Source organism: Manis javanica, chromosome 6 (genome assembly GCF_040802235.1).
Source record: "Manis javanica isolate MJ-LG chromosome 6, MJ_LKY, whole genome shotgun sequence".
Classification (NCBI taxonomy): Eukaryota; Metazoa; Chordata; class Mammalia; order Pholidota; family Manidae; genus Manis; species Manis javanica.
In genome coordinates, this window is record NC_133161.1 from 25,867,205 (window position 1) to 25,888,363 (window position 21,159).

Below are 21,159 nucleotides of genomic sequence, written 5' to 3' on the forward strand. Positions count from 1 at the left end.
GAGAAGAGATGAGAGTTCTGGCAGAGATGGGGGTGTACTATTTACTATATTATATACAGTATTACTTACTGATAATACAGTTTTACTTGATTATATGTAGCTTAGGGAAGTTCCTTCCCAAGGCAGAATCCAAATTAGGATTGTTACTCACTCAAAGAGTTGTCATTTGGTCTCTCTCTGCTCCCCCACAAGAACAATGGGACCTGTCATTTTCCTATGACCGAAGGATCCCCTGCAGGCTTTAGTGACACCTTGTACATCATACAATGTTGGCCCACTGTGTCCAGATGCACAATCAACAAGGGGTCTTCAGACAAGCCAAGATCATGCACAAACAACTGGTTGCCAGAGAATCTGCGTGTCAAGATCTAAAACTTTTCTGGGTTCGAATCTGGTAGGGCATCATTCTGTGAATGACATGAAAATATATGATGACCCTAAGCAGCTTTGAACTTCTGATCAGGTCCTAACCACTTAGCATGGTGATGGACTAGGGGAATGAAAACTGTAATTGCTAACATTTACACAATGAATAACATGCTAGGCACTGCTCAAAGGGCTTCCTGTATTTTATGGATTTATTCTTAAACACAATTCTGTGAAGTTGATATTATTATTATATCCATTTTATAGATCAGAAGACTGAGGCAAACAAAGATCTCAGGCAAGACCTGCTAATGTTACCTAGTTAATCAGTGGGGAAAACAGGAAATCAAACTTAGGCTGTCTGACTCCAGAGTGTGTGCAGTTAACCACTCCACAGTGCTGCCTGTCACATAAAACACAGCTGACACCAGTCTGCTTCAAAGCTAAAAATAAACTGTTTACAATTGTAGTTTCAGGGAATTGGGGACAAGAATAACAGCAAAACAGAAGTGGTTAGGAGGAGGTAAGGAAGATAAGAAATAAAGCAAATTAATTAATAAATATATTATTGTGCCCTGGGGAAAATAATTTAAACTGTAATTTTTTGCTTAATCCTAGAATCCTAGCAAAAAAAAGTGACACATAACTTTAAAAAAAATCTCTGTAGGACTTTAATAAACTATGGAGTGTCATAAAAGTCAGTGAAAGGGCATACTGTAGCTCCAAAAGTTTAGGAATTATTTACTTTTGGAAAAAAATATATTTATTATCAATCTCCATATTTCTTTAAAGCTGGTACATCCCAAAGTGGATGAGAAATCGGGTTTAGAGCAAAGAATGAGCTTTTGATTATAATGGAGCTTCAGTTAGGATTAAACATAGTGTATGCTTGTTGTGGAGATTTCCTGTTCTCTTTTTCTATTACATGAACTTTATAATCTAGTGACGGAAGTCAGACCCTGAAATTGTCTTTGCTTCATCTGGTGACCTTTTACTGTGGCTGGATAAAGCATTTACTTCCTTGTGATTCAGATTCTCCATATATTAAGTGGGGGCAAAGAATCATTTTTTTTGCTTTCTTACAAAATGCTTTGAAATGGATATGTATTTTTTGAGAGTTTTGAAAGAAAGAGGTAGAAAGCCCCTTGAGAGTAACATGATGACTGAGAGATTGTAGAATGACTTAGAATTGGGGACACATTTAAATAATTTCAAGTTTTGCATTTTCATTTGATTATGCTACATTTTGACATTATTCAGTTTATGAGTTAATAGGAACTGACATTACAAAATAATGATGTTTTCTGGCCCTTCTGTGTGAATTAACCTTTGGGGGCTGCAATTCCTGTTGATCTCTTTGGGGTCTTTCTCCGCTTCTCCAGGGCATTTGTACCCAGGTCATGCAGAAGAGCCTTTCAACAGAAACACAAGTCATTTCCTTCAAAGTATATTATCTATTTCTCATCTCTTGGTTATTCTGGATGTGCTGCTGTGGGCTTTTTAGAAAGCCGCAATGTTACTTTCCATCTTTCCTCCTAGTTTCAAGAGTAAAACTCCCAGCAACACTCTGACTACATGTCGTGTGCCAGGCCTGAATGAACGAAAAACAGCCACACACAACTGTCCCCTTTCAGGTGATAAATGGAGGTGAAATCCAAGGCTAGTGAGGAAGACAACCCTTCACGCTGCACAGGGACCGCAGGTTTCAAGCAAGGCCTCTTAGGGCAGTCAGGACACATCTCCCTGAGTACAGGGACCCACGGTCGGATTATTCTAGGATGGGAACTGTTCTTCCTAAAGAACGTCATGCCTCTGTTAAGGGCAGTATTTTTACTTAGAGCGCCTTCCTTCCACCTAATGTTCATATCTAAGTCAACTTAAGTCTTCTTTGGGTTATACTTTTTTAATCATACTTTTATATTTTATTTGTTAGAATCTGTTATTTAGTGTTCTATTTTTTTATACATATCTACTTCATTAAGATTTTGGACTTTTTAAGGTAAAGAATCTTATTTTCTGCTTCAGTTTTTATCTTCCACAGTAATTAAAAGAGCAGTGGTTCTCTTTTTCAATCAAAATGTTGGTGATTGATCAACATATCCCAGGCCCTAATGTCTTCATCTTTAGTACTATTGTTTTTAGTCATTTACACATAAATGTTTCTATTCATACGTCTATTTACCAACACAAAAATATAACCAGTACTACTCATATTTACAATATTTTTATTCACATTAAAAAAATCCTTTCTTCTAGAAAGCTTTTTTGCATTTTGGTATTCTTATGTGTCCTCCATGAATGCAAAAGATAATGTTTCTTTTCAGCCACAAAGATATCCTTTTGCTCAGCTAATTAGGTCCTCTTGATTATTCTTTGAGATCTGTCATCCATGTCAGCACTTAAAGAATATTTTGTTCTCATTTATTTTACCATGAAATCCTTCCTTAGTTTACTTTTGGATGCATTCTTGCAAGTGAAGCTTTTGAATTTTTGCTCATGACTTATAAATCACACTCCTGAAATGAACCCCCTTCATCTTATACCACAGGGCCATGCTAAATCTTAAGATCCATTTCTTGGATCTTGACACCATTCACAATTCATTTTTCACCCTCTTGAACTTCTTCAGCACTCTGATTTCACCTGTACTATTGAACATCACATTTTGCTTTTCATTAATTCAAATTCATTGAGTACCTTTCATTTTGGGGGCACTGTATTATGCCATAGAGAGACAAAGATGTATGAGACCAAGTCTCTTGCCTCCAGGATGTTACAAATTAGTGGGAGAGACAAAAATTTATGTTGTAGGTTTAGTAATGGCATTACCCATGAAACAGTAAAGGAGGCCAGTGGGGAGAAACTTTTCAGTATTTGGGTCCCAGAAAAATCTAAGCTGACATCTAAGCTGAGTTTTTAAAACTGAGTGTGGAATTGGAGGTATAGAAGTGTTTCAGATAGTGGGGAATGCTGAATTCTAACCTCATGGAGCAGTGAGTGCAGAGAATTACATACATTGTTTGAGGTGTTTTTGGATTATAGAGTGTGAGCTGAGAGTGGAAACAAGACTGAAACAGTATGCCGGCAAAGGGACTGGGCATCTCTGTGGGCAGTGAGGGTTATTGAAGTGCTTTTAGCAGAGGAATGATACGGCCAGAATGGAATTCTGAATAAATTACTCTTCAAATTGGGTGGAGAATGGGTTTGAGGACTGTCCTGCAGACAGAAACACCAGTTAGGAAGCCGTTGTAGGAGTCCTGATGATAGAGGAGTATTGCCCAAGTTATGATACTGGTGGCAGTGACGGAGGGAGGGAGTTGAGAGATATACAGGATTCAGAGCCTAAAGGACTTGGTGATTTATTGCACTGGAGGGTGAAGAAAAGGAGGAAATCAAGGATGACTCCCAGGACTTGAGATTTATAGTAGATCTGCAGTTACTAGGCAAACATAAAAAGATTGTGAGAGTAGAGAGAAGAAGGGAGAAAGGGAGAGAGGGAGGCAGAGAAAGACAGAAAAAGAGAGAGAAAGGCATACAGTTAACCACAGGACAGTCTTGAGAATGGATGAGACATGTTCAAAAGAGATGATCCAGAGGGTAATTGACCAGTGAGAGACTTCCTGTTCTGATGCCTTGGGGAAGGACTCTTTTGATGTGATCATATGTTCGTATACTCTACAAAATTTGCAAAAGTGACACAGGCTAACCATACTGGATTAAAAGAGTTGTTGCTTTCAAATCTCACTTCACCTTTATCATACTTCTGCTTTTGTTGAATAGTGTTGGAATATTAGAAAAGTGAAATTCATTCATAGATACTTTCATTTGAGTTTACTGGAATATATTTATAGTAGCTTATGGTTCTCTGCATGTATAATCAGTTATAGGCTTCCTGGTGGTTCCAGGAACAATCTTAGCACACACACAGTGCACCCATTTATCCTCCTGGCATGGTAACATTGACAACAGATTACCTTGTTAAGTGTTTTTGGTTCACAATGTCTTTCAGATTAATCATAGTGCAAGAAAACTAATAGCATATGCATAAAAGACCGTTTATAAAAGATTTCCCAAATTTGAAAACAATCCTACATTTTTTCAACATCAGCAATAATGAAGTGTAAAGCTGAGAGAAACAGTTTTAGACTATCAGTAAATTAAAAAAAAAATTTCTGCCAACCTTGTCAGAGGAAAGGCTAAATTATTCTATTATATCTACAGAAAATGAAGTCACAAAGTCATTGAATTAGGATCAAGTAGTCAGTGTTTTGCAGCTATAAATATAGAAAAAAATTATTTAAAAAGTTTATTTAGTAGTTTAACAAAAATGTTTCTTGAATGTATTTTATGCTAGGGTTAGCTTTTGGATAGATTTTCAGGATTGGCAATTTGTTGTGATCCAGAGAAATTACTTTTGTATTCATAAATTGTGTTCTGTTCCTTAAAGAGGGCTTGCAAATGTTTCACAACCCACAAGACCTAAATTTTTTCTTCAGGTTGCTGAACTTGATCAAGGGTTGTGAGGTGAGGGTGATGGGCCAAGTGACAACAGGAAGTCAGAGACACTTGGAAGTTTGGTTAGACTTAGTAAAGAGGGTATCTGAGGTCCTGACACCAAGACCTTAAGTGGATGTTGGCCACAAAGAAAAGATACTTAACAGAGACTGTGAGGAGAGAGCACAGAGTTGCTGAAGGTCTGGGCCATGAAGAATCATATATCCTGTTCTCTTGTGTTGTCTCTATTGCTCGTCTGTATATTCTTGGAACTGGGCATTGCTCTTTTTTGTCCATTCACTGCAGCTAACACAGTGCCTTATATATAAATACATTTTTTACTTGACTTCAGTCAAAGACATTTAATTTCAGAATTAGAACTTCATTACCTCCATGTAAACATTTCAGTATGTTGTTTTTCTTTCTACAACTTTCAGCAATTGACCCATTTTCCTGTTGAGCAGAGAATTCATTTTGATCTTCCTTTCCTTTTTTCTTTTTACAGCTTTTAAATGATATTTTACTATTTTATTTTTCATATTTGAATAGTTCTTCTGTTTTCTAGCATTTTACCTCATACCAAGCATAACATGGCCTCACTACACACATGGGCTTTCTAATTTAAATTAAAAATTTTTTCAGCCATGACTAAGAACTTGGCACAGAATAAAATAGAAAGAAAGGTCTAGTTCCTGCCCTTGGGACTCTGGACTTCACCATGTTGTATTCAGTGTGGTTCAGTGTGGCCTGGGCCTCTTGCCAGGACTGTCACCTCTGCTGTCTGACGCCACCAGACCAGGTATGGCTCCTTTCAATCCCAGCGGGCTATGGAGCCCCGTATTGTAAAGTCACCACAAATAACATTGTCCTCCTCCAGCTTTTTTTTTTAACACTTCTTTTTTGGGGTACATCTAGTTAAATAGGTAAAGGTCCTAAAAAATATACTGAACTAGATGAGATATGAGAGGAGCAGTTCTCAATAATGACAGGACCAGGGTGTTCTCTTGAGTAAGCAGCTAGTGTACAGAGAAGGTGTATTTGGATTTTGATCTAGGAATGGGGAAGTCTGCTCATCAGAATGATAACAAGACTGAGGATAGAGAAGGAGCTCACTGTAGTACACCATTTGCTTGAAATTTAATTTTTTAAAATGAAGACCCCTTCATGTGTTTGGGGAAGAACTTGTATTCATTTTATAGTATAACAACCTATACTTAGAATTATTGCATGGAATAAAGCTTAGTGACCATTTAGTAATAATTTAGTAATAAACAGACTTTTATTACTATGCTATGTTTAAACTCTATTATTTAATTGAAAACTGACTAATCAATATTTTGGGGGGCTGTTGGAGTGGAATCAAATACAAAATTATACTGTCCATTTTCCTCACTTGTTTAAACAGTTGGTAATATTTAATTGCATTAGATGTTTTGAAAATAATAAAACATGGAGACAGTTTCAGATACCTGCTGGTTTGTCTCACCGGTAGTTATATGTTTCCATAAATTGAGAGAGGTAACTTCTTTTTCTTATTGTACTTGCCTAACTGTCAGGAATATATTTCATCAAAGTCCTAATGATAACAGTTTGTCTAAGAAAGCATTAATACAAAATTCTAAAAATTAAATAACATGGAACTGTCTTTGAAAGCCCCGGTTCACTATAAATGGCCATTACTAGGTGCTTAATAAACTGCATTGTCTCATTTGAATGGAAAACTCTGCCTCAAAAAGAAAAATCTTATAGTTACAAAAATTATGAAATGATGTCAATTAAGTTTTGCAGGCTGAAATTTTAATAGGATTATAAGATTTCATAAACTGCAGTGAGTAAAACTTTAAAATGCAGATGTTATTTATTATCTGATTACATACTGAAATTTTGTAAATGAAACTATTTCCTGATAAACTTCTGAATCTAGACCATGGATGCATCAACTATTTTGTTTTGAACCATTAGTGAATTAAGTGTAAGTTTTCTTTAATCATTATTCTATGTGTTCTATAGAATCTTTTATATCAAATGAACTATGTATAAGAAAATATGTCTCAGTATAAGAATATTTCATGTTCTATGTCTCTTCAAATTTCTACCTGGAGAATTATGAATAAATTCTTTAAAGTCAAGCCCATTATACAGCTTGGTGGTTATCAGATCAACTTCCCTATTCTGTTTAATATATTGTGAATTGTTTGATAAATAATGAGTATCACACCTATATCTGAATATATCTAAAAGGAGTAAATATATTAGATGAAAACAAATCAAGGAGGTGATATTTAAGGTAGTTATGGAGGTTTGTAGTTAGGGTTAAAAACACCATATTCAGATCTACTCTGATAGCAGTTATTGTAAAAAGACCATGGTTGTCTATAATGTCAGTGTGAAAAAAAAAATTGTGATTGGATGCTAACAGAAGGTAACAAATATTAATGTGACGTTAAACTGTAAGAATAGGAGGGCAGCATTTGGATCAAAGAGAGCAAGAGTCCCAGAGTCATTGTTCACTTCTGTGGTCAGACTGTATATGGAATATTGTATTCATGTGGAAACGCTTCATCTTACATTTAAAAGATGGTAAAGAACTTAGAAATTATGAAATATTAGAAATGTTTGAGGTAATGTGGGGTACGTCCCCTGGAAAAAAATACTAACAGAGATATGATTGGAGTTTTTGAGGAGGAATTATTTGTATCATTTGTTATTTAGAGGAAAATAGAATCAAAGGACAGATATTACAAAGACACACATTTCAGCTTTATGGATAGGTTTACCTAAATTAGCACAAAGAATGACATCTGTTCTCAATCACTAAGAGGTTTTTAAGAATCCAGGTGAAGTTCTAGTAGAGATTCCTTTGTGATGGGATTGGACCAGTAATGTTGTGTTCAGTGTTAGGTTTGAGGAATATGGCTTCTATAAGCAAATAAAATGTACTCATGATCTTTTAACGCAGATTTTTTAAGGTTGTGTTCCTGGATTTGTCCTCACCTCGAAGGCTGCGAAAGGTAATAGATTTTTAATAAGAACATTAATTATATTGAACTCATTATATTTTAATTTTAGTACCACTTTTTAAATATTTATTATGTACCCAAAGGAATGTGCTATACCATTTCTAAATAATTTAACTAATCCAAACAACATCTCTACAAGGTACAAATTATTAGTTTCATTTAGGATTAGGGAAAACTGGCTTAAAGAAGGCTAGGTAGGTAGCTTGCCTAAAATCACAAAGCTAGTTAGTAACATAGAGATATTATTCTATACAAATCAGTAAAAGAATAAACTTAGAGGTAGTACAGCATTATTATTTAAGGTAAGGATGGCTGGGGCTCAGTCCTTGCTTTGAAGACCCTAAAGACTTCCTCTTTTAGTACCCAGAGGTGGGCAGATCAGATCCACATTTCACTGAGGAAATTTCACTCCAGAAAGCCAAATTATTAATAAACAAGCATAGATACAGCCATATATACATTCTGGAAATGTCACTATAATACTCCCTATTCTAAAGCACTTTGGAAAAAAATAATTGTTTTCTGTGAGTAAAATTGCAATTATTTTCAGAATCTCTCGCCTGGCCTTAGTGCACTCCATATCAATAGAGATTGCCAAGGGGTGGAGAGAAGTAGTCCATCTCCATATCAATAAGTAATTACAAGGGTGAGAGAGGGCTTATCTGGACCCAAGAGGTTGGGCAGGGTCCCTTCTTCTACAGCTGGGTCTCGAGAGACATGGGAGAGAAGAAGTGGACAACTGCTTGTAAGCAATAAAGTTTCTCCTGCTTTATTTCTCCCACTTTATTTCTCCCTTTGACTGGTTTCAGTTTCAAAGGTATTTTGCCCCAGGATTTTCCCCCCGGAGTTATAGTATCCATTTTATTTATTTACCGGGAGAATTCACAGTCATGAGGTGTGGAAATACAGCAGAATCACAACATTGTCTCCTGTAGGTTTAGTTCTGTATGTTGAATGAGTAAATAAAGCACTGAAGATAGGCCAATATGGAAATCATAGAGTGATCTGGAGATCATGGAATCTGAGGAAAAAGAGTTAGATAAATCAAACTTTTAATGTTATTACTCTACAATAGGTGTTTTCATTCTGAAATGGTCAAACTATCTTATAAGTATTAACATACTTTACTTAACCAGAAAGTGTTGTGGCTAGGTCTTCAATCTTTTCCTTTTAAGTCATTGACAACCTATGTTCTAACTTAAAGTGTTGCTATCACATTTTAAAGACCAGAGGACAAATGTGTAAATCCTCATTTTCGAGTTAGTGCAACCTGTACATACTGATGGGAGAATCAAAGTTTGTCTGCCTCCAAAGCCCAGGGAAAGGCATGTGAATCAGAAATAATGCCATTATAAATTATTTCTGCTGAATCAAAGAATATTTACTTTTAGGTACAACTATAAATTCTTAAACTGACAATTTCAAGGGGAAAATAGAAGCATCTAAATCGCTAATGTAGTAATAAGAATGAACTTGGGTGATCAGTACAAGGAATTAAAAAAAAAAGCAGGTCTTTTGGAAGCATGATAAATTATGCTGTTAAATTGTGGCTGGATTCTAATGCAAATCCAGGTTACCCAGGGATAAAAGACAGCAGCAGTTGGCAAACATTGTGTTATTTATTTTCTGGATAAGCCGTCTATCAAATTCTTCTTTCCTCACTGAAATGCACTCAACACACCATGGAGAAAAAGAAATTGGCCGTGATGGAGTGTAACCCTGGAAACTTCTTTTCTGAACTTTAGTAGAATGAAGTGAAAAATCAAAGTCCTCTGTAAATTAACAGTTTGCTTGCCTGTCTAAACCAAACAAGGGGAAGATATTCATCTGGTTGCTAAGCAGAGAAAGTGGTTACTGAAATGTTTCGTGTGCCATGTTTGTCCAGCTTGTCAGGTGTCTCCTCTGAATCTGGTGCCATAAAGTACACCGATTTAAGCCTCACAGTTACAGAATTGGCAACTTCATTATGAAAATTGCTAATTCTTCCAAATCTCAAAAGAAGAATGAAAAACGAGTGGAGAAACCATATTTTATAGGTACTTGAGCCAAATGATCAATAATAGGGATTTTTCTGAAGTTGAAGCAGAGGGATCTATAAATATTATCATTTCAAGTCACAGAACTTCTGCTTCATATGTTATTTCAAACAAAATAGGGTATTTCTTAATCACGGTTTTCTTCATTTAATAATTCACAGAAGATTTAGGAGTGGTAGTGAATATAAATCTTAATCCACAACTTAAAGAAGCAAGAAATGTACTATTATTTTCTTTAAATCAAATTAAACTTGATTCAAATCTCTATTGAGCCATTTGATGGGAATTTAAGTAAATTTAGGGGTTATTCCCTCTCCTTACCCTCACCACAAAGGGATCCACACTTACCTCATACCAGAATAGGTAAATACCCTCACATGAGTCTATTATGATTGTGACTGGTTGCACGATTGCCCAAGTTAACAGAGTCGCCAGGAGGTTGCTGCTATTTTGATGTCCTTGTCATATTGCCAAGCCTGGAATCCAGAACCTTGGCTGGAGTTGAGAACTCCAGTGCCCTGTAATTATCCTTGAGGGAAAGGGGCCATAGTCACTCCTTCTAGAGAATGCAGATACTTAAGAAAAAATGCCACTTGATAGATCAAAAAACAGCAAAAACCAAACACAAGTGTATCATTCCTATAACAGATGTCTTCCCTAAAATTTTTGCTTAAACCTAGAATTTTTTAAACTTTTTTTTGAAATAACTTCAGATTTACAGAAAAGATGCAAAATAATAGTTTCCATCTACCCAGCGCCCCCTAATGTTAACATCTCACATGACAACAGTAAAACTGTCAAATCCAGGAAATTAACATTGGTAACACTACTATTAATTAAAATAGACAGTATTCAAATTTCACCAGGTTTTCCTCTAATGACCTTTTTCTTGTCCAGATCAGGCCCAACATTCCACATGGTATCTAATTGTCCTGTCTCCTTAAGCTGTGACCATTCTTCAGTCTTTGTCCTTTAGGACCTTCACACATTCGAAGAGTTTTGGTCGGTTATTTATGGGCTATCTCTTATTTGGTTTTGTCTGATGTTGTTTTCATGAGGTCATATATGTTTAAAAAGACCACAGAAGTGATTTTGTGTACTTCTCAGTGCATGTCAGAGAGTACATAATATCAATAGTGGTAACTAGTGACATTACTAGTGATCACTTGGCTAAGGTTCTTTCTGTGGGCTTGAGTTTCTCTGCAGTAAGTTACTCTATTCCCATTTGTAATTAATAAATATCTTGGGAAATTATTTGAGGCTTGCACATATTCAATTCCTCCTTGGTTTCACTCATTAATTTTAGCATCCATTGGTGGATCATGCCTGCAACAATTATTATTATGGTGTTTGCAAAGTGCTACTTTGGTTTCCCCCTATTATTTCTACATTTATTCATATTCATTGGGATTCCTCATCAGGAAAAGCTGTGCCTTCTCACTGATTTGTTTCTTCAGTTTATATCAGTTTGGGCTCATGGATATTTATGTTACTCTGTGGGCTATAATCCAATAACATCAGAAGTTCAGAATTTTAAACTGGAATAACACCCTATTTCTTTGTTTGAATTACACAGATTCTCTTTTGTACCCTGATTATATTTGTCTCTGGTTCATTGCAACGTATCTGTGTATTCCATTCTTCTTTTATTGTTTTGTTTGACTTTCATTCTCAGTCTTGCCACAATTCCTCCTTTTTAAAATTCTATCTAATATTCTGTCATCCTTTAAGTAAAATTTTTTATCTTTTCTCCCCTCCCCCAGTATGGTTGTTTTTCCCATGTCTGACTCTCCCTTCATTGCTGTTTACTTTTTGTATAAGGGCTGATGGGCAGAGATATTTTGTCCAGCATGAGCAAAGACAGATCGCCTATTTCCATCTTTTGAAAATAGTCCATTCATTCTTCTGACTTTCAAGATGAATGTGAGCAAATTAAAGGAGTCATTCTCTATTTTGGCCATCAGTTTTCAGCAGGCACTGGGCAAGGTGACTGCTAATGACACTGGTAATGGGTTTTACTTCCTTTTGTTGTACTACTGGGGTTGACTTCAGAGAAGGATTGACAATACTTTTTGAACAAGTACTGATTCCATCAATCTTTGAACTAAATATAATTTAAAACAACACATACTTTTCTGTAAGAAAATTGAAGCAAATTGTTTTCTATCTCTGTATGACAGTAGCTTTAATCACCAGTATACTCTTACGTACATCAAATATATAAATTTTCCCTATTCTAACCAGAGGTTATAAATCTAATTTTCTTTTCCAGGTACATCAAAATACATTCCCATGACACATATTTTATTGTGCTTGTAGAAGAGAAATATTCAAAGGAGAAGAACAGAATCTTAAGATTTTTCTTGTATTCCTTGGAAATTTCTAACCAAAGCTTATTCAGAATATTTTTTTCTTCCTGTGAGTTGCTAAAAATATCTTTACAAGGACGTGCAAAGGAATTATATGTCAAAGAGACAGCAGCCAACCAAACATATTTAATTGTACCTACATACCTTACTTACAGAATAGGCTTAGATCTTTGAAATCCATTATAACCAACAATAATAAGTACTAAGCACAGACTTTGCAAATGATAGATACTGCAAATTTAGCAATGGATAATTTTAAGAGTTTGAATTTCGTTTGAAAGTACCTAAAGAATTAAATAAAGATAAAACTTATACATGCATTTCAAAAGTATAGTTAAATTAATATTTACTTTATTAAATATTAAAGTTCCCTAAATGTAAAAGTCCTGAAGTCATCCATTTAAATACTAACAACCCAGAAAATAAGTGTTGAGATTCTTTCCTATTTAAAAAAAATTAATAATTATAATTAAAAACAATTTTGATTCCCAAGAGTAGAAATAGATGTATTAAATAATAACCCAAAAAAGAAATGTGAAGGACTTACTAGAAGAAGGCATGTTTTAGTTTATGAACATTAACATAATCTATAATACAACAATATAAATGAATACTAATGACTCTTTAATGAATGAAACATGAATGTCATAATCCTGTATAGGCAAACAATATGGCCATGTTGTGATATCTTCTCAGTTTAATCTACACATTTAAACATAGTTCAAGCCAAATCTTAAATGATGTTGCTAAAACTTGATAAAATAACCCCAAAATTCATTTAGGAAAGAAAAAGTACACAAAATTAATTTGAGTAAAGAACGTAAAAGGGGTAGAGACACGCCTGGTAATTTTTAATCTACCCTTTAGAGTCACAGTATATCCAGTCCATCCCCATGTCACATGTGGCTCTGTAAGAAACAGGTATTTTGAGCCACGCTGGGGTGCTCAGCATTTATTTATGTGGTAGACTGGGGTATGTGCAGACATGTATTTAAGAACTTGCTTCCTATTTCCCACCAGTATCAAAGGATACATCACTATTGAGACAGAAGGTGCTTTGACCAAAGCAGAGTGGCTGTCAGCAAGAAATAAGTATAAAAATAGCACTTACTTAAATGTAAACAAATTTTCTAACTTAAAAAAAAATCCATATTTGAGACATGTTATTTAGTTGGAAAGAAAATAGCTTTCAAAGAACCTAAGTAGTGTAGGTGAGTGATGTTGATTCTTTTAAGTGTATCTGGAATGTTTTTTCAGGTCACCTAATGTTTTCAGTGTATATTGATTAAAATTCAGTGGTAAACCTTAACATAATTTATTTCAAATTGGCACACCTTATTCAGTAAGATACTTAGAACCGTTTTGTAAGGTAAAAGGAAATATTTATACCAATTACTGGTGATCCTGATTTTATTTCATGTTATAAAATGTTTAATATTTTCTATGTCCTAGTAACAAAAAATAAAACTACGTGTCAGCTGCCGGGTTGATTAGATCTTAGCCATATAGGCTTTTCTCTTTCACCTTTTATTTAGCATATAGGTAATGTTTGATCATGGTAGCCAGTGAACTCAATTGAATTATGTCTGATATTTATATTTGATTCACATTTAGTGATTTCCAAACGCTGTAGTCCAAAGTTCATTACCTATGCAGTGGTAGACTGAATTACTGACCTCCATTCTCCATTCCTCCTTGTGTGTATGTCCTTAGCCATGCTCTCCCAATGACCCAGCATGACTTCCTATTTCTAAGTTTGACCTTGTGACCTGGTTTAGCCAATACAATGGGAAACAATATGCCAATTTCTTGCCTAAGCCACAAGAGGCGTAAGTGTTTAGAAACACTTGCCATCACCTTGTGAAGGACATGCCCAGGCTAACATACTCATCTTAGAAAAACAGTTGGGGGACCCGTGCAAAAAGGCTGAGCCACCCCTCTGAGGCAGGCCTTGATCAGCTGGCTCCCAGGCAAATTAGGAACCTAGCTAAGAGGAAAAGAGCCTCTAGTCCCAGCTAGCCTAGATCAACTAACACTAGAAATAAATGTTTATTGTCATAGGACATTGATACTATGGTTTGGTGGTCTCACAATAATATTTTATCAATAGCCAACTGAGAAACTCTCATATGTACTGAAGGATTACCAAGTCTTACATTATCCTCCCTCCTTTATAAAGAACTTACAGTTGTAGCTAAATATTTCACTAAACTATTACAAATTAAGGAATAAGAAACAGTTTACTGATATATTATCATAACACATTAATTATTTGTGATTGACATCATTTTAATCCAAATGACTGCTTATGGTCATCACTTTATATATAATTTATTTCCTTAAGGCTTTTTATGATAGCACTTGAGAAGTGTGTTAATATACTTGTTTGAATTGAAACATAAAGGCAAAATTTTTCTGACAGATTGTAAATATGATTAGCTTGGGGGAATACTTTGTTGATTAGGTTGTAGGGCAGATCTTCACCATAAATTTAAGAAGTTAATTCCACAATATTAAAGTATTGATAAAAATACATTTAAAACATAAGATAAAAAGAATTTAATCTTATTAAATTGGGCTGTACTGATAGGGCAACAAATCATTTTTCATGGCAGGTGGCTTCCAATACTTTGCTTTTGCCAGTTTGCAATGGGACTTAATTAAAAGTGACTAAAAATATTTTTTGGTGATATATCACTGTGATTTTGACCTTCAGAGATGTGTCTATAATTAAAACTGAGGCTCAGGGAGACTAATTGTACACCCACCACTATATAGCTACTGAAAGTGAGGTAGGCATAAAACACAGGCAGTGTGATTTAATGTCCTGTTACATATGGAAATGGCCCCAGTCTATCCCCCTTTTCTTTTCCTGGTGTCCCTTCCCCCACTTCCCACCACTCACTCCACTCTGTGCTCATAAATAAAAGGAAAGATATACACTAAGGATTCACACTGATGATCTTTGGATGATGGGTTAGACGGTGGTTTTTATTTTTTGTCTTTCCAAGTATTGACATTTTCTAATTCATGAAGGGGGAAGGGAAAAATGTGTCAGATGAACTCATTGTTCAGCAAGTAGTCATTCTCCTTTCCCATCTCTATGGCGGGGCAGGCATCCCTGTCCCCTTGGAGCTGGGTTTAGCCCGGGCACTTGCTGTGGCCAGAGGAACGTGGGAAGGAGTGATGGCATGCCATTCACAAGGCAAAGCCTTAAGAGGCATCTCTCACCCATACCACCCATCTAGGAGCTTCTGACCGCTGCCAGGAGAAGATGCTTCAGGTAACTGTACCCCTCCACTCTGGGCCCACTGCGGACTGTGGCCAGAAGCAGAGATACCCCAGGCTACTGTAGAGATGTGAGAAAGAAACACATGTTAGCTGCATTTTGGGGTTGAATTGTGTACAGCAAAACTGAGTACCGCAATATATACGTACTGCATTTCATTATCATACATCATATAAATTTATTTCCCTCCCCATATCACAAACTTATAAACTGCCCCTCATAATACTTTGGAGTTCTTTATCACTGATATTGCTCATTAATCTCCAGTGTTTTTGTTCTGTAAGCATCTAATTCATTCATAGGTGTTTGATTTTACATTGTAAGTTAGGTGTTGATTCAACAGAGAACTAGAGCTAGAGATCATTTCCTAAAGCAGTGACATCGTGCACTCTGCCTCCGCACAGCCCTTTCCTTATCCCGTGTGGAGAAGCTGGCTGTGCATCTCCATTCTGTCTGCACTTAAAACGCTCACAGGGAAATCCTGCTGGCTGCAGAGAGTGAGGTATGATTTCAACTTCTGGCAGTTAGATGCACTTGGTTAATAACCCTGCACACCGTGGTACTGATTTTCAGTGTACCTGCAATAGGAAAAGCCATGCTTTAAAAAAAAATCCTGATTTGTTACTTTTAAAACTTTGGAGATTTATCACTTCTCCAACTAGTGTCAGGTGGTCGTTTTCCTAAGGGAAGTGCAGTGAAGATTAGCCTGTCTTTTATTTTAAGAGTAAGTCTATGGCTGTGTGTTTGGGAATGGAAATCAAGTTATCACTGAAGGTTGCTCAGTGTTTACTTTCTCCCTTATTCAATATCCTGATCTGTTTACCCAAATAGTTTCAAAAAAGAGCAGAGATACCCATGCTGAATCTGAATTAACCAAAGAAGCCACCTACAACTTGAGACATCAGCAGTCGATTGGACCCACACAGAGGGCGGGGATGCTTAGGGGTGGCTAACAAATGACTTCCTAACAGAGACCTGGCAGAGTCCGCTAGGTTCAAGGCTAAATTCTTATGCTGTCACTCTCATTATGCCGCAGTTCGCTTGACAAACCACCGCTGGAGATCGTTTGTCACTGAAAGAGTCCGTGGTAAAGCTTCGATGGCGCTGCCTTCTGTTCTTCAGAAAGAATACACTTACCACCTATAGTTGATTAGAAGATACTTAAGTGGAAACTATCCCTTCTTGAAAGGGAGTCTGTGTCTTTAATTATCCCACTTGTCAGTTTCTACAGTTAAAGGAGATTAAAAACAATGAATACAAATTAAAGGAGATCATTTTTGAGTTCTTTAACTTGTTATTTTTGACGAAAACAATTTCTTTGAAGGGAAATAACGTTACTAAGACCTTTCAGATAACCTTTTAACAGCAGTAAAATTGAGTTATATATATTCCATTAATGGTAGTGGATACTTCCTAGCAAAATTGCTCTCTGATACTGTGGAAAACTGCTTATTTTCAGAATCATTTTCTATAAAGGAATTGTTGAAAATGGTTTAACTCAGTGAAGTTGGTTAATTGAGATTGTCAATTATTAACCTATAACAAAATAACTAGGAAATTTGTGGTGCCTGGTTCTGTATTTTATGATGTAAAAGACTCTTAGACAAGATAACTGATTTCCAAAGGCAAAGGCATTTTTGCAATTCATATCCAGCTGGAGATAGGCACTCACCTATGCTTCTTAAACTGAATTGACCAGACCTTTTTAGTTTTCTGAATTGTTAAAGAAGTTATTACTTTGACATCTGATCTCATCCTATTCTTTACCCTATAATTTTTTCTTGAATTTCTAATTTAGTAGAGGAAAGAGCACCAACTTAAAAAAAGAGAAATGTCTAATACTTAGTGAGGATAATTACTATTCAACTGAATAGAAGTTTGACCTGGAGGTGAGGAGATTTGCATGGAAAAGGGCTGGAATATAGAATCACAACCAAAAGTGTGTTCCTAGATAGGAATTCCTGCCAGTTGGAGAGGCACAGAGGCCAAAGACTCAGTCTCCAGACTCTGCTCTTAGTAGGTTTATGATGCTGGACATACTGATAAACTTCAAGTTTCAATTTCTCTGAGCTACCCAACTCAGTTTTTGTGGAAATAAGTAATGTTTGTGAAGTGCTTAATGCAATGCCTAAAATAGAGTAATGATGTTATCTTCCACTGTTTCTCAGAAAGATTCAGAAGTTAACTTTATGCAACAATCTACTGGGCATCCCATCATGAGAAGTCTCATCCTTGGTGCTGCGGTTCATCGGCCTGCTGGAATGGGTGCCCCACTGGTCAGACCCAGTGAAGGGCATATGGACAGACTTGACAAGGGCCCTGAGGGTGCTGGGCTAGGATGGGTGTTGCCAGGTCTTACAGACTTATCAGAGGTGCTATGAGCTATGAAAATGGCGTAGATAATAAATGGCCAAAATGCTTTGACTGACTTTGGTTCTGTCGTTATACCCAATATGATACACACATCTATATATATATATACATTCTTCTTGGGTGAAGAATCTGCAAGTTGTGTATACAGACTCCTACCAGCCTGATGCCACAGTTTTAAGTAGCTTCCCCTTTCTTTAACCATGTGAGCATTAATAATATTAAAAGCCCTGCCTTCTAGGGCAGGGAATGGAGTGAAGGCTGATAAGACAGGATTTCTGCAGTGTTTTTTCAGAATGTGGTACCAAGGTTTCATGTTTTAAGGTACTGTGCAAATATTAGGTTTCTCAATACACACTGCATTGAAGTAGCTAAAAGACTAACTTTTTAGAAGGGAAAGCGGAGCTTAGAGATTTTAATCGCCTCTCTTCAATTACTCTTCAATAGTCTCTGTCAGTAAGTATTTACTGAGAACATTTATATGAGACCTTGTACTACAGTGGAAAGATGGCATAGACCAAGGCATGTAGAACTCGGAATCTGTTCCAAAGGAATAGCAAATGTAAATTATGATAACTGCAGAAAGAAAGTTATGGTTGTTATGTTTTCCTAATTCTGTCTTTTAATGATGATCCTCATTTTTTTCATTAGTTATTCTTCTGTATTGCTGTAGTAGTCTAGTTACGATACTGCATCATCAATCATTTAGTTTCCTTCCTGTGAGCAACTTTTTGACAGCAAAGACAATAGGACAAGTCAGGAAAGCTATGACATGTCTTGGAGAGAGAAAGAGTATCACCAAGGGAGGAGAAACAGAGAGTTAGTGTGGCTTGTGGACAAAGGCCCAGCTGGTTTTTAGTAAATTCCAGCTTTGATATGAGGCAAAGTGTTTTCTTTACAACTGCATTTCCACAGAAGTTGCCCACATTTCCTACCCTCCTCTGTTCTGGGATCTCAGAAGTGACAATTGGTTGGCATATTGTCCATAGGAGATGGTTCAGTGGAGCTTCATGTCCCAGGACAGCGTAAGTATTAATTCCTTCACACTTACTCCTTGGTAAGAGCAAGAGAAGATTTTGATTCTTAAGCCCCCTCCTGGGAATTTCGTTGTTTCTCTGCTTCCTCCTCAGGCTGAGTCACACACAGCAACATACATACAATTCTCCCCACCTCCTCCACATACACATATTCTGTGAAGCCCATTTCCCAAACCCATAGGATCTAATCTTTGGAGAATGAAAAACTCCTTCTCTATACATTTTCCCCAACATTCTTTGAATGCTCATTTTTTAAATTGCTCTGGGGAAGGGTGACCCTCAGATGTATGTAAGCAAGCAGATGAGGGAGCAAATATAATGATAACATGCAGAATAATGCTCTGATGTATGTTTGCAACATAGAGGTTAAACTATGAGGTTCCCTACACCATGTTGTGCTGAAGATGGGCTGGGAAGTGGACTCCTTTCTTTGTATTTTTATGTACTACCTATCAATCTTTATACACACACACACACACTGTTCTCTCTTCTCTACACACTGGTGACTATCATGATTCCTCTTGGACAATAATTGGCAAATCAGGATGATACAGTCCACTACATGCTAGGATATCTCACCTAACCAGTGGCAAAGCTTCTTCATGTCTCTGCCTGCCTCTAGGCTTGCTCTTATCCAACATTCTCCATCCTGTGCAGCGGGTATTTCTCCATCTCCATCACATCATTCTGCTTCAAATCTCATTCCCAGCCAAGTTGGAGGAATAGGCAGCAAATTTATCCTCCTGCCTGAAATAGCAGCATTAAAAAAATAGGAAAAATATGTGAAAAAATACTTTTTAAGACAGTTGAACATCCGACAAAAAAAGGTGTGATCTCTAAAAGATGGGGAACAAATGAGGTGAGCTCTACAATTATAATACAAGCTTACTACCTTGAAAGTGTTGCCATGTTTCAGTGCAGGAAGTGGGAACCTAAGTGCAGTGCAGCTGACTGACTCCCTGTGTTAAGGAGACAGAGTTGAGAGTCTGGGGACCCTACAGTGGCTAGAGTACAGAGGGCAGATGCCAGAGGACAGAGAGCACAGAGAAAGAACTCCAGAGACATGTAGTTTCCCTCTTAAGTGTCCCCTGGCTACTGATCAGCTCATGCTTATAGAGAAACTGCCTGAGGCCAGGTAAAGAACGTGACAGGATCAGAGGGAACAGTAGTTGGAGCTCACCTGGGGCCAGGAAGAGTGCCTATTTCTACCAGCCAGACCGGAAAAACTCATAATTAGTGGAGCACTGGGAAAAATAATCAGAAGGTACTTCCTCAGTAATGTGAATAATTAGATATAGACCAAACACTGCTCTAGGCTGGCCAAACAAATGATAAAGCAAGAACAAAACTGTAATTTAACACATCCACAAACAAAATTCAAGAGTATTTATAGGGATATAAAAATATCCTGCACCCACTGACCTCCAGTGAGTTCTGCACAGTGGTATAGAGGGCATGTCAAAGTGTGGGCAAGGGGTCTGTTTGTTTCTATGCAGAAGATCAAGGCCTAGCTTGGCTACCCACAATATGAACTAAGATACGATATGAGGAGGAGCTTCCGGCATCAGCACTCTCCGGAGGACTTATGCCGGGGGATGATCATCAAAAAGCCTCCACAGGGATTTGGGCGATGCTGTGGTTGTGGCTGCATCCACCCCACCGTTTCCTGGACTTGCCATTGGAATGAGGAGGGAGATGTCTAGGCTGGCATGTGCATACAGTGAGACAACGAATTTGACCGGATCTGTACTGTTGGAACTCAACCAGGAGTTGGGAGGGGTGCAAGTTGTAGCACTCCAAAATCTTATGACTATAGACTATCTGCAGTTAAAAGAACATATGGGATGTGAACAGATCCCAGAAATGGGCTGCTTTAATTTGTCTGATTTCTCTCAGACTGTTCAAGTACAGTTGGACAATATCCATCATATCATAGACAAATTTTCACAAATGCCTAGGGTATCTAAATGGTTTTCTTGGCTTCACTGGAGATAGATGGTAATTATAGATTTGCTTTGTTTATGTCACCGTATTCCTATTATGTTAATATGTGAGTGCAAATTAGTTGGTAGTTTAAAACCTATACATGCTTAAGGTACTCTACAAGAAGATATGTCAAAGAAATAATCAATCCTCCCATGTTTTCTTCCATATGCTACCTCTATAGCTTTTCTTCTT

The 21,159-nt window shown here is 36.8% G+C and overlaps 1 long non-coding RNA gene across 1 annotated transcript; it reads left to right on the forward strand.

The window, feature by feature from the left end:
- The first annotated feature begins 851 nt into the window (after nt 1-851).
- Nucleotides 852-17,996, forward strand: LOC140850068 (uncharacterized). The gene is made up of 3 exons (XR_012132809.1): nt 852-889; nt 7,820-7,871; nt 17,743-17,996. It is a non-coding gene; the product is annotated as an uncharacterized lncRNA (long non-coding RNA).
- Nucleotides 17,997-21,159: the final 3,163 nt, after the last annotated feature.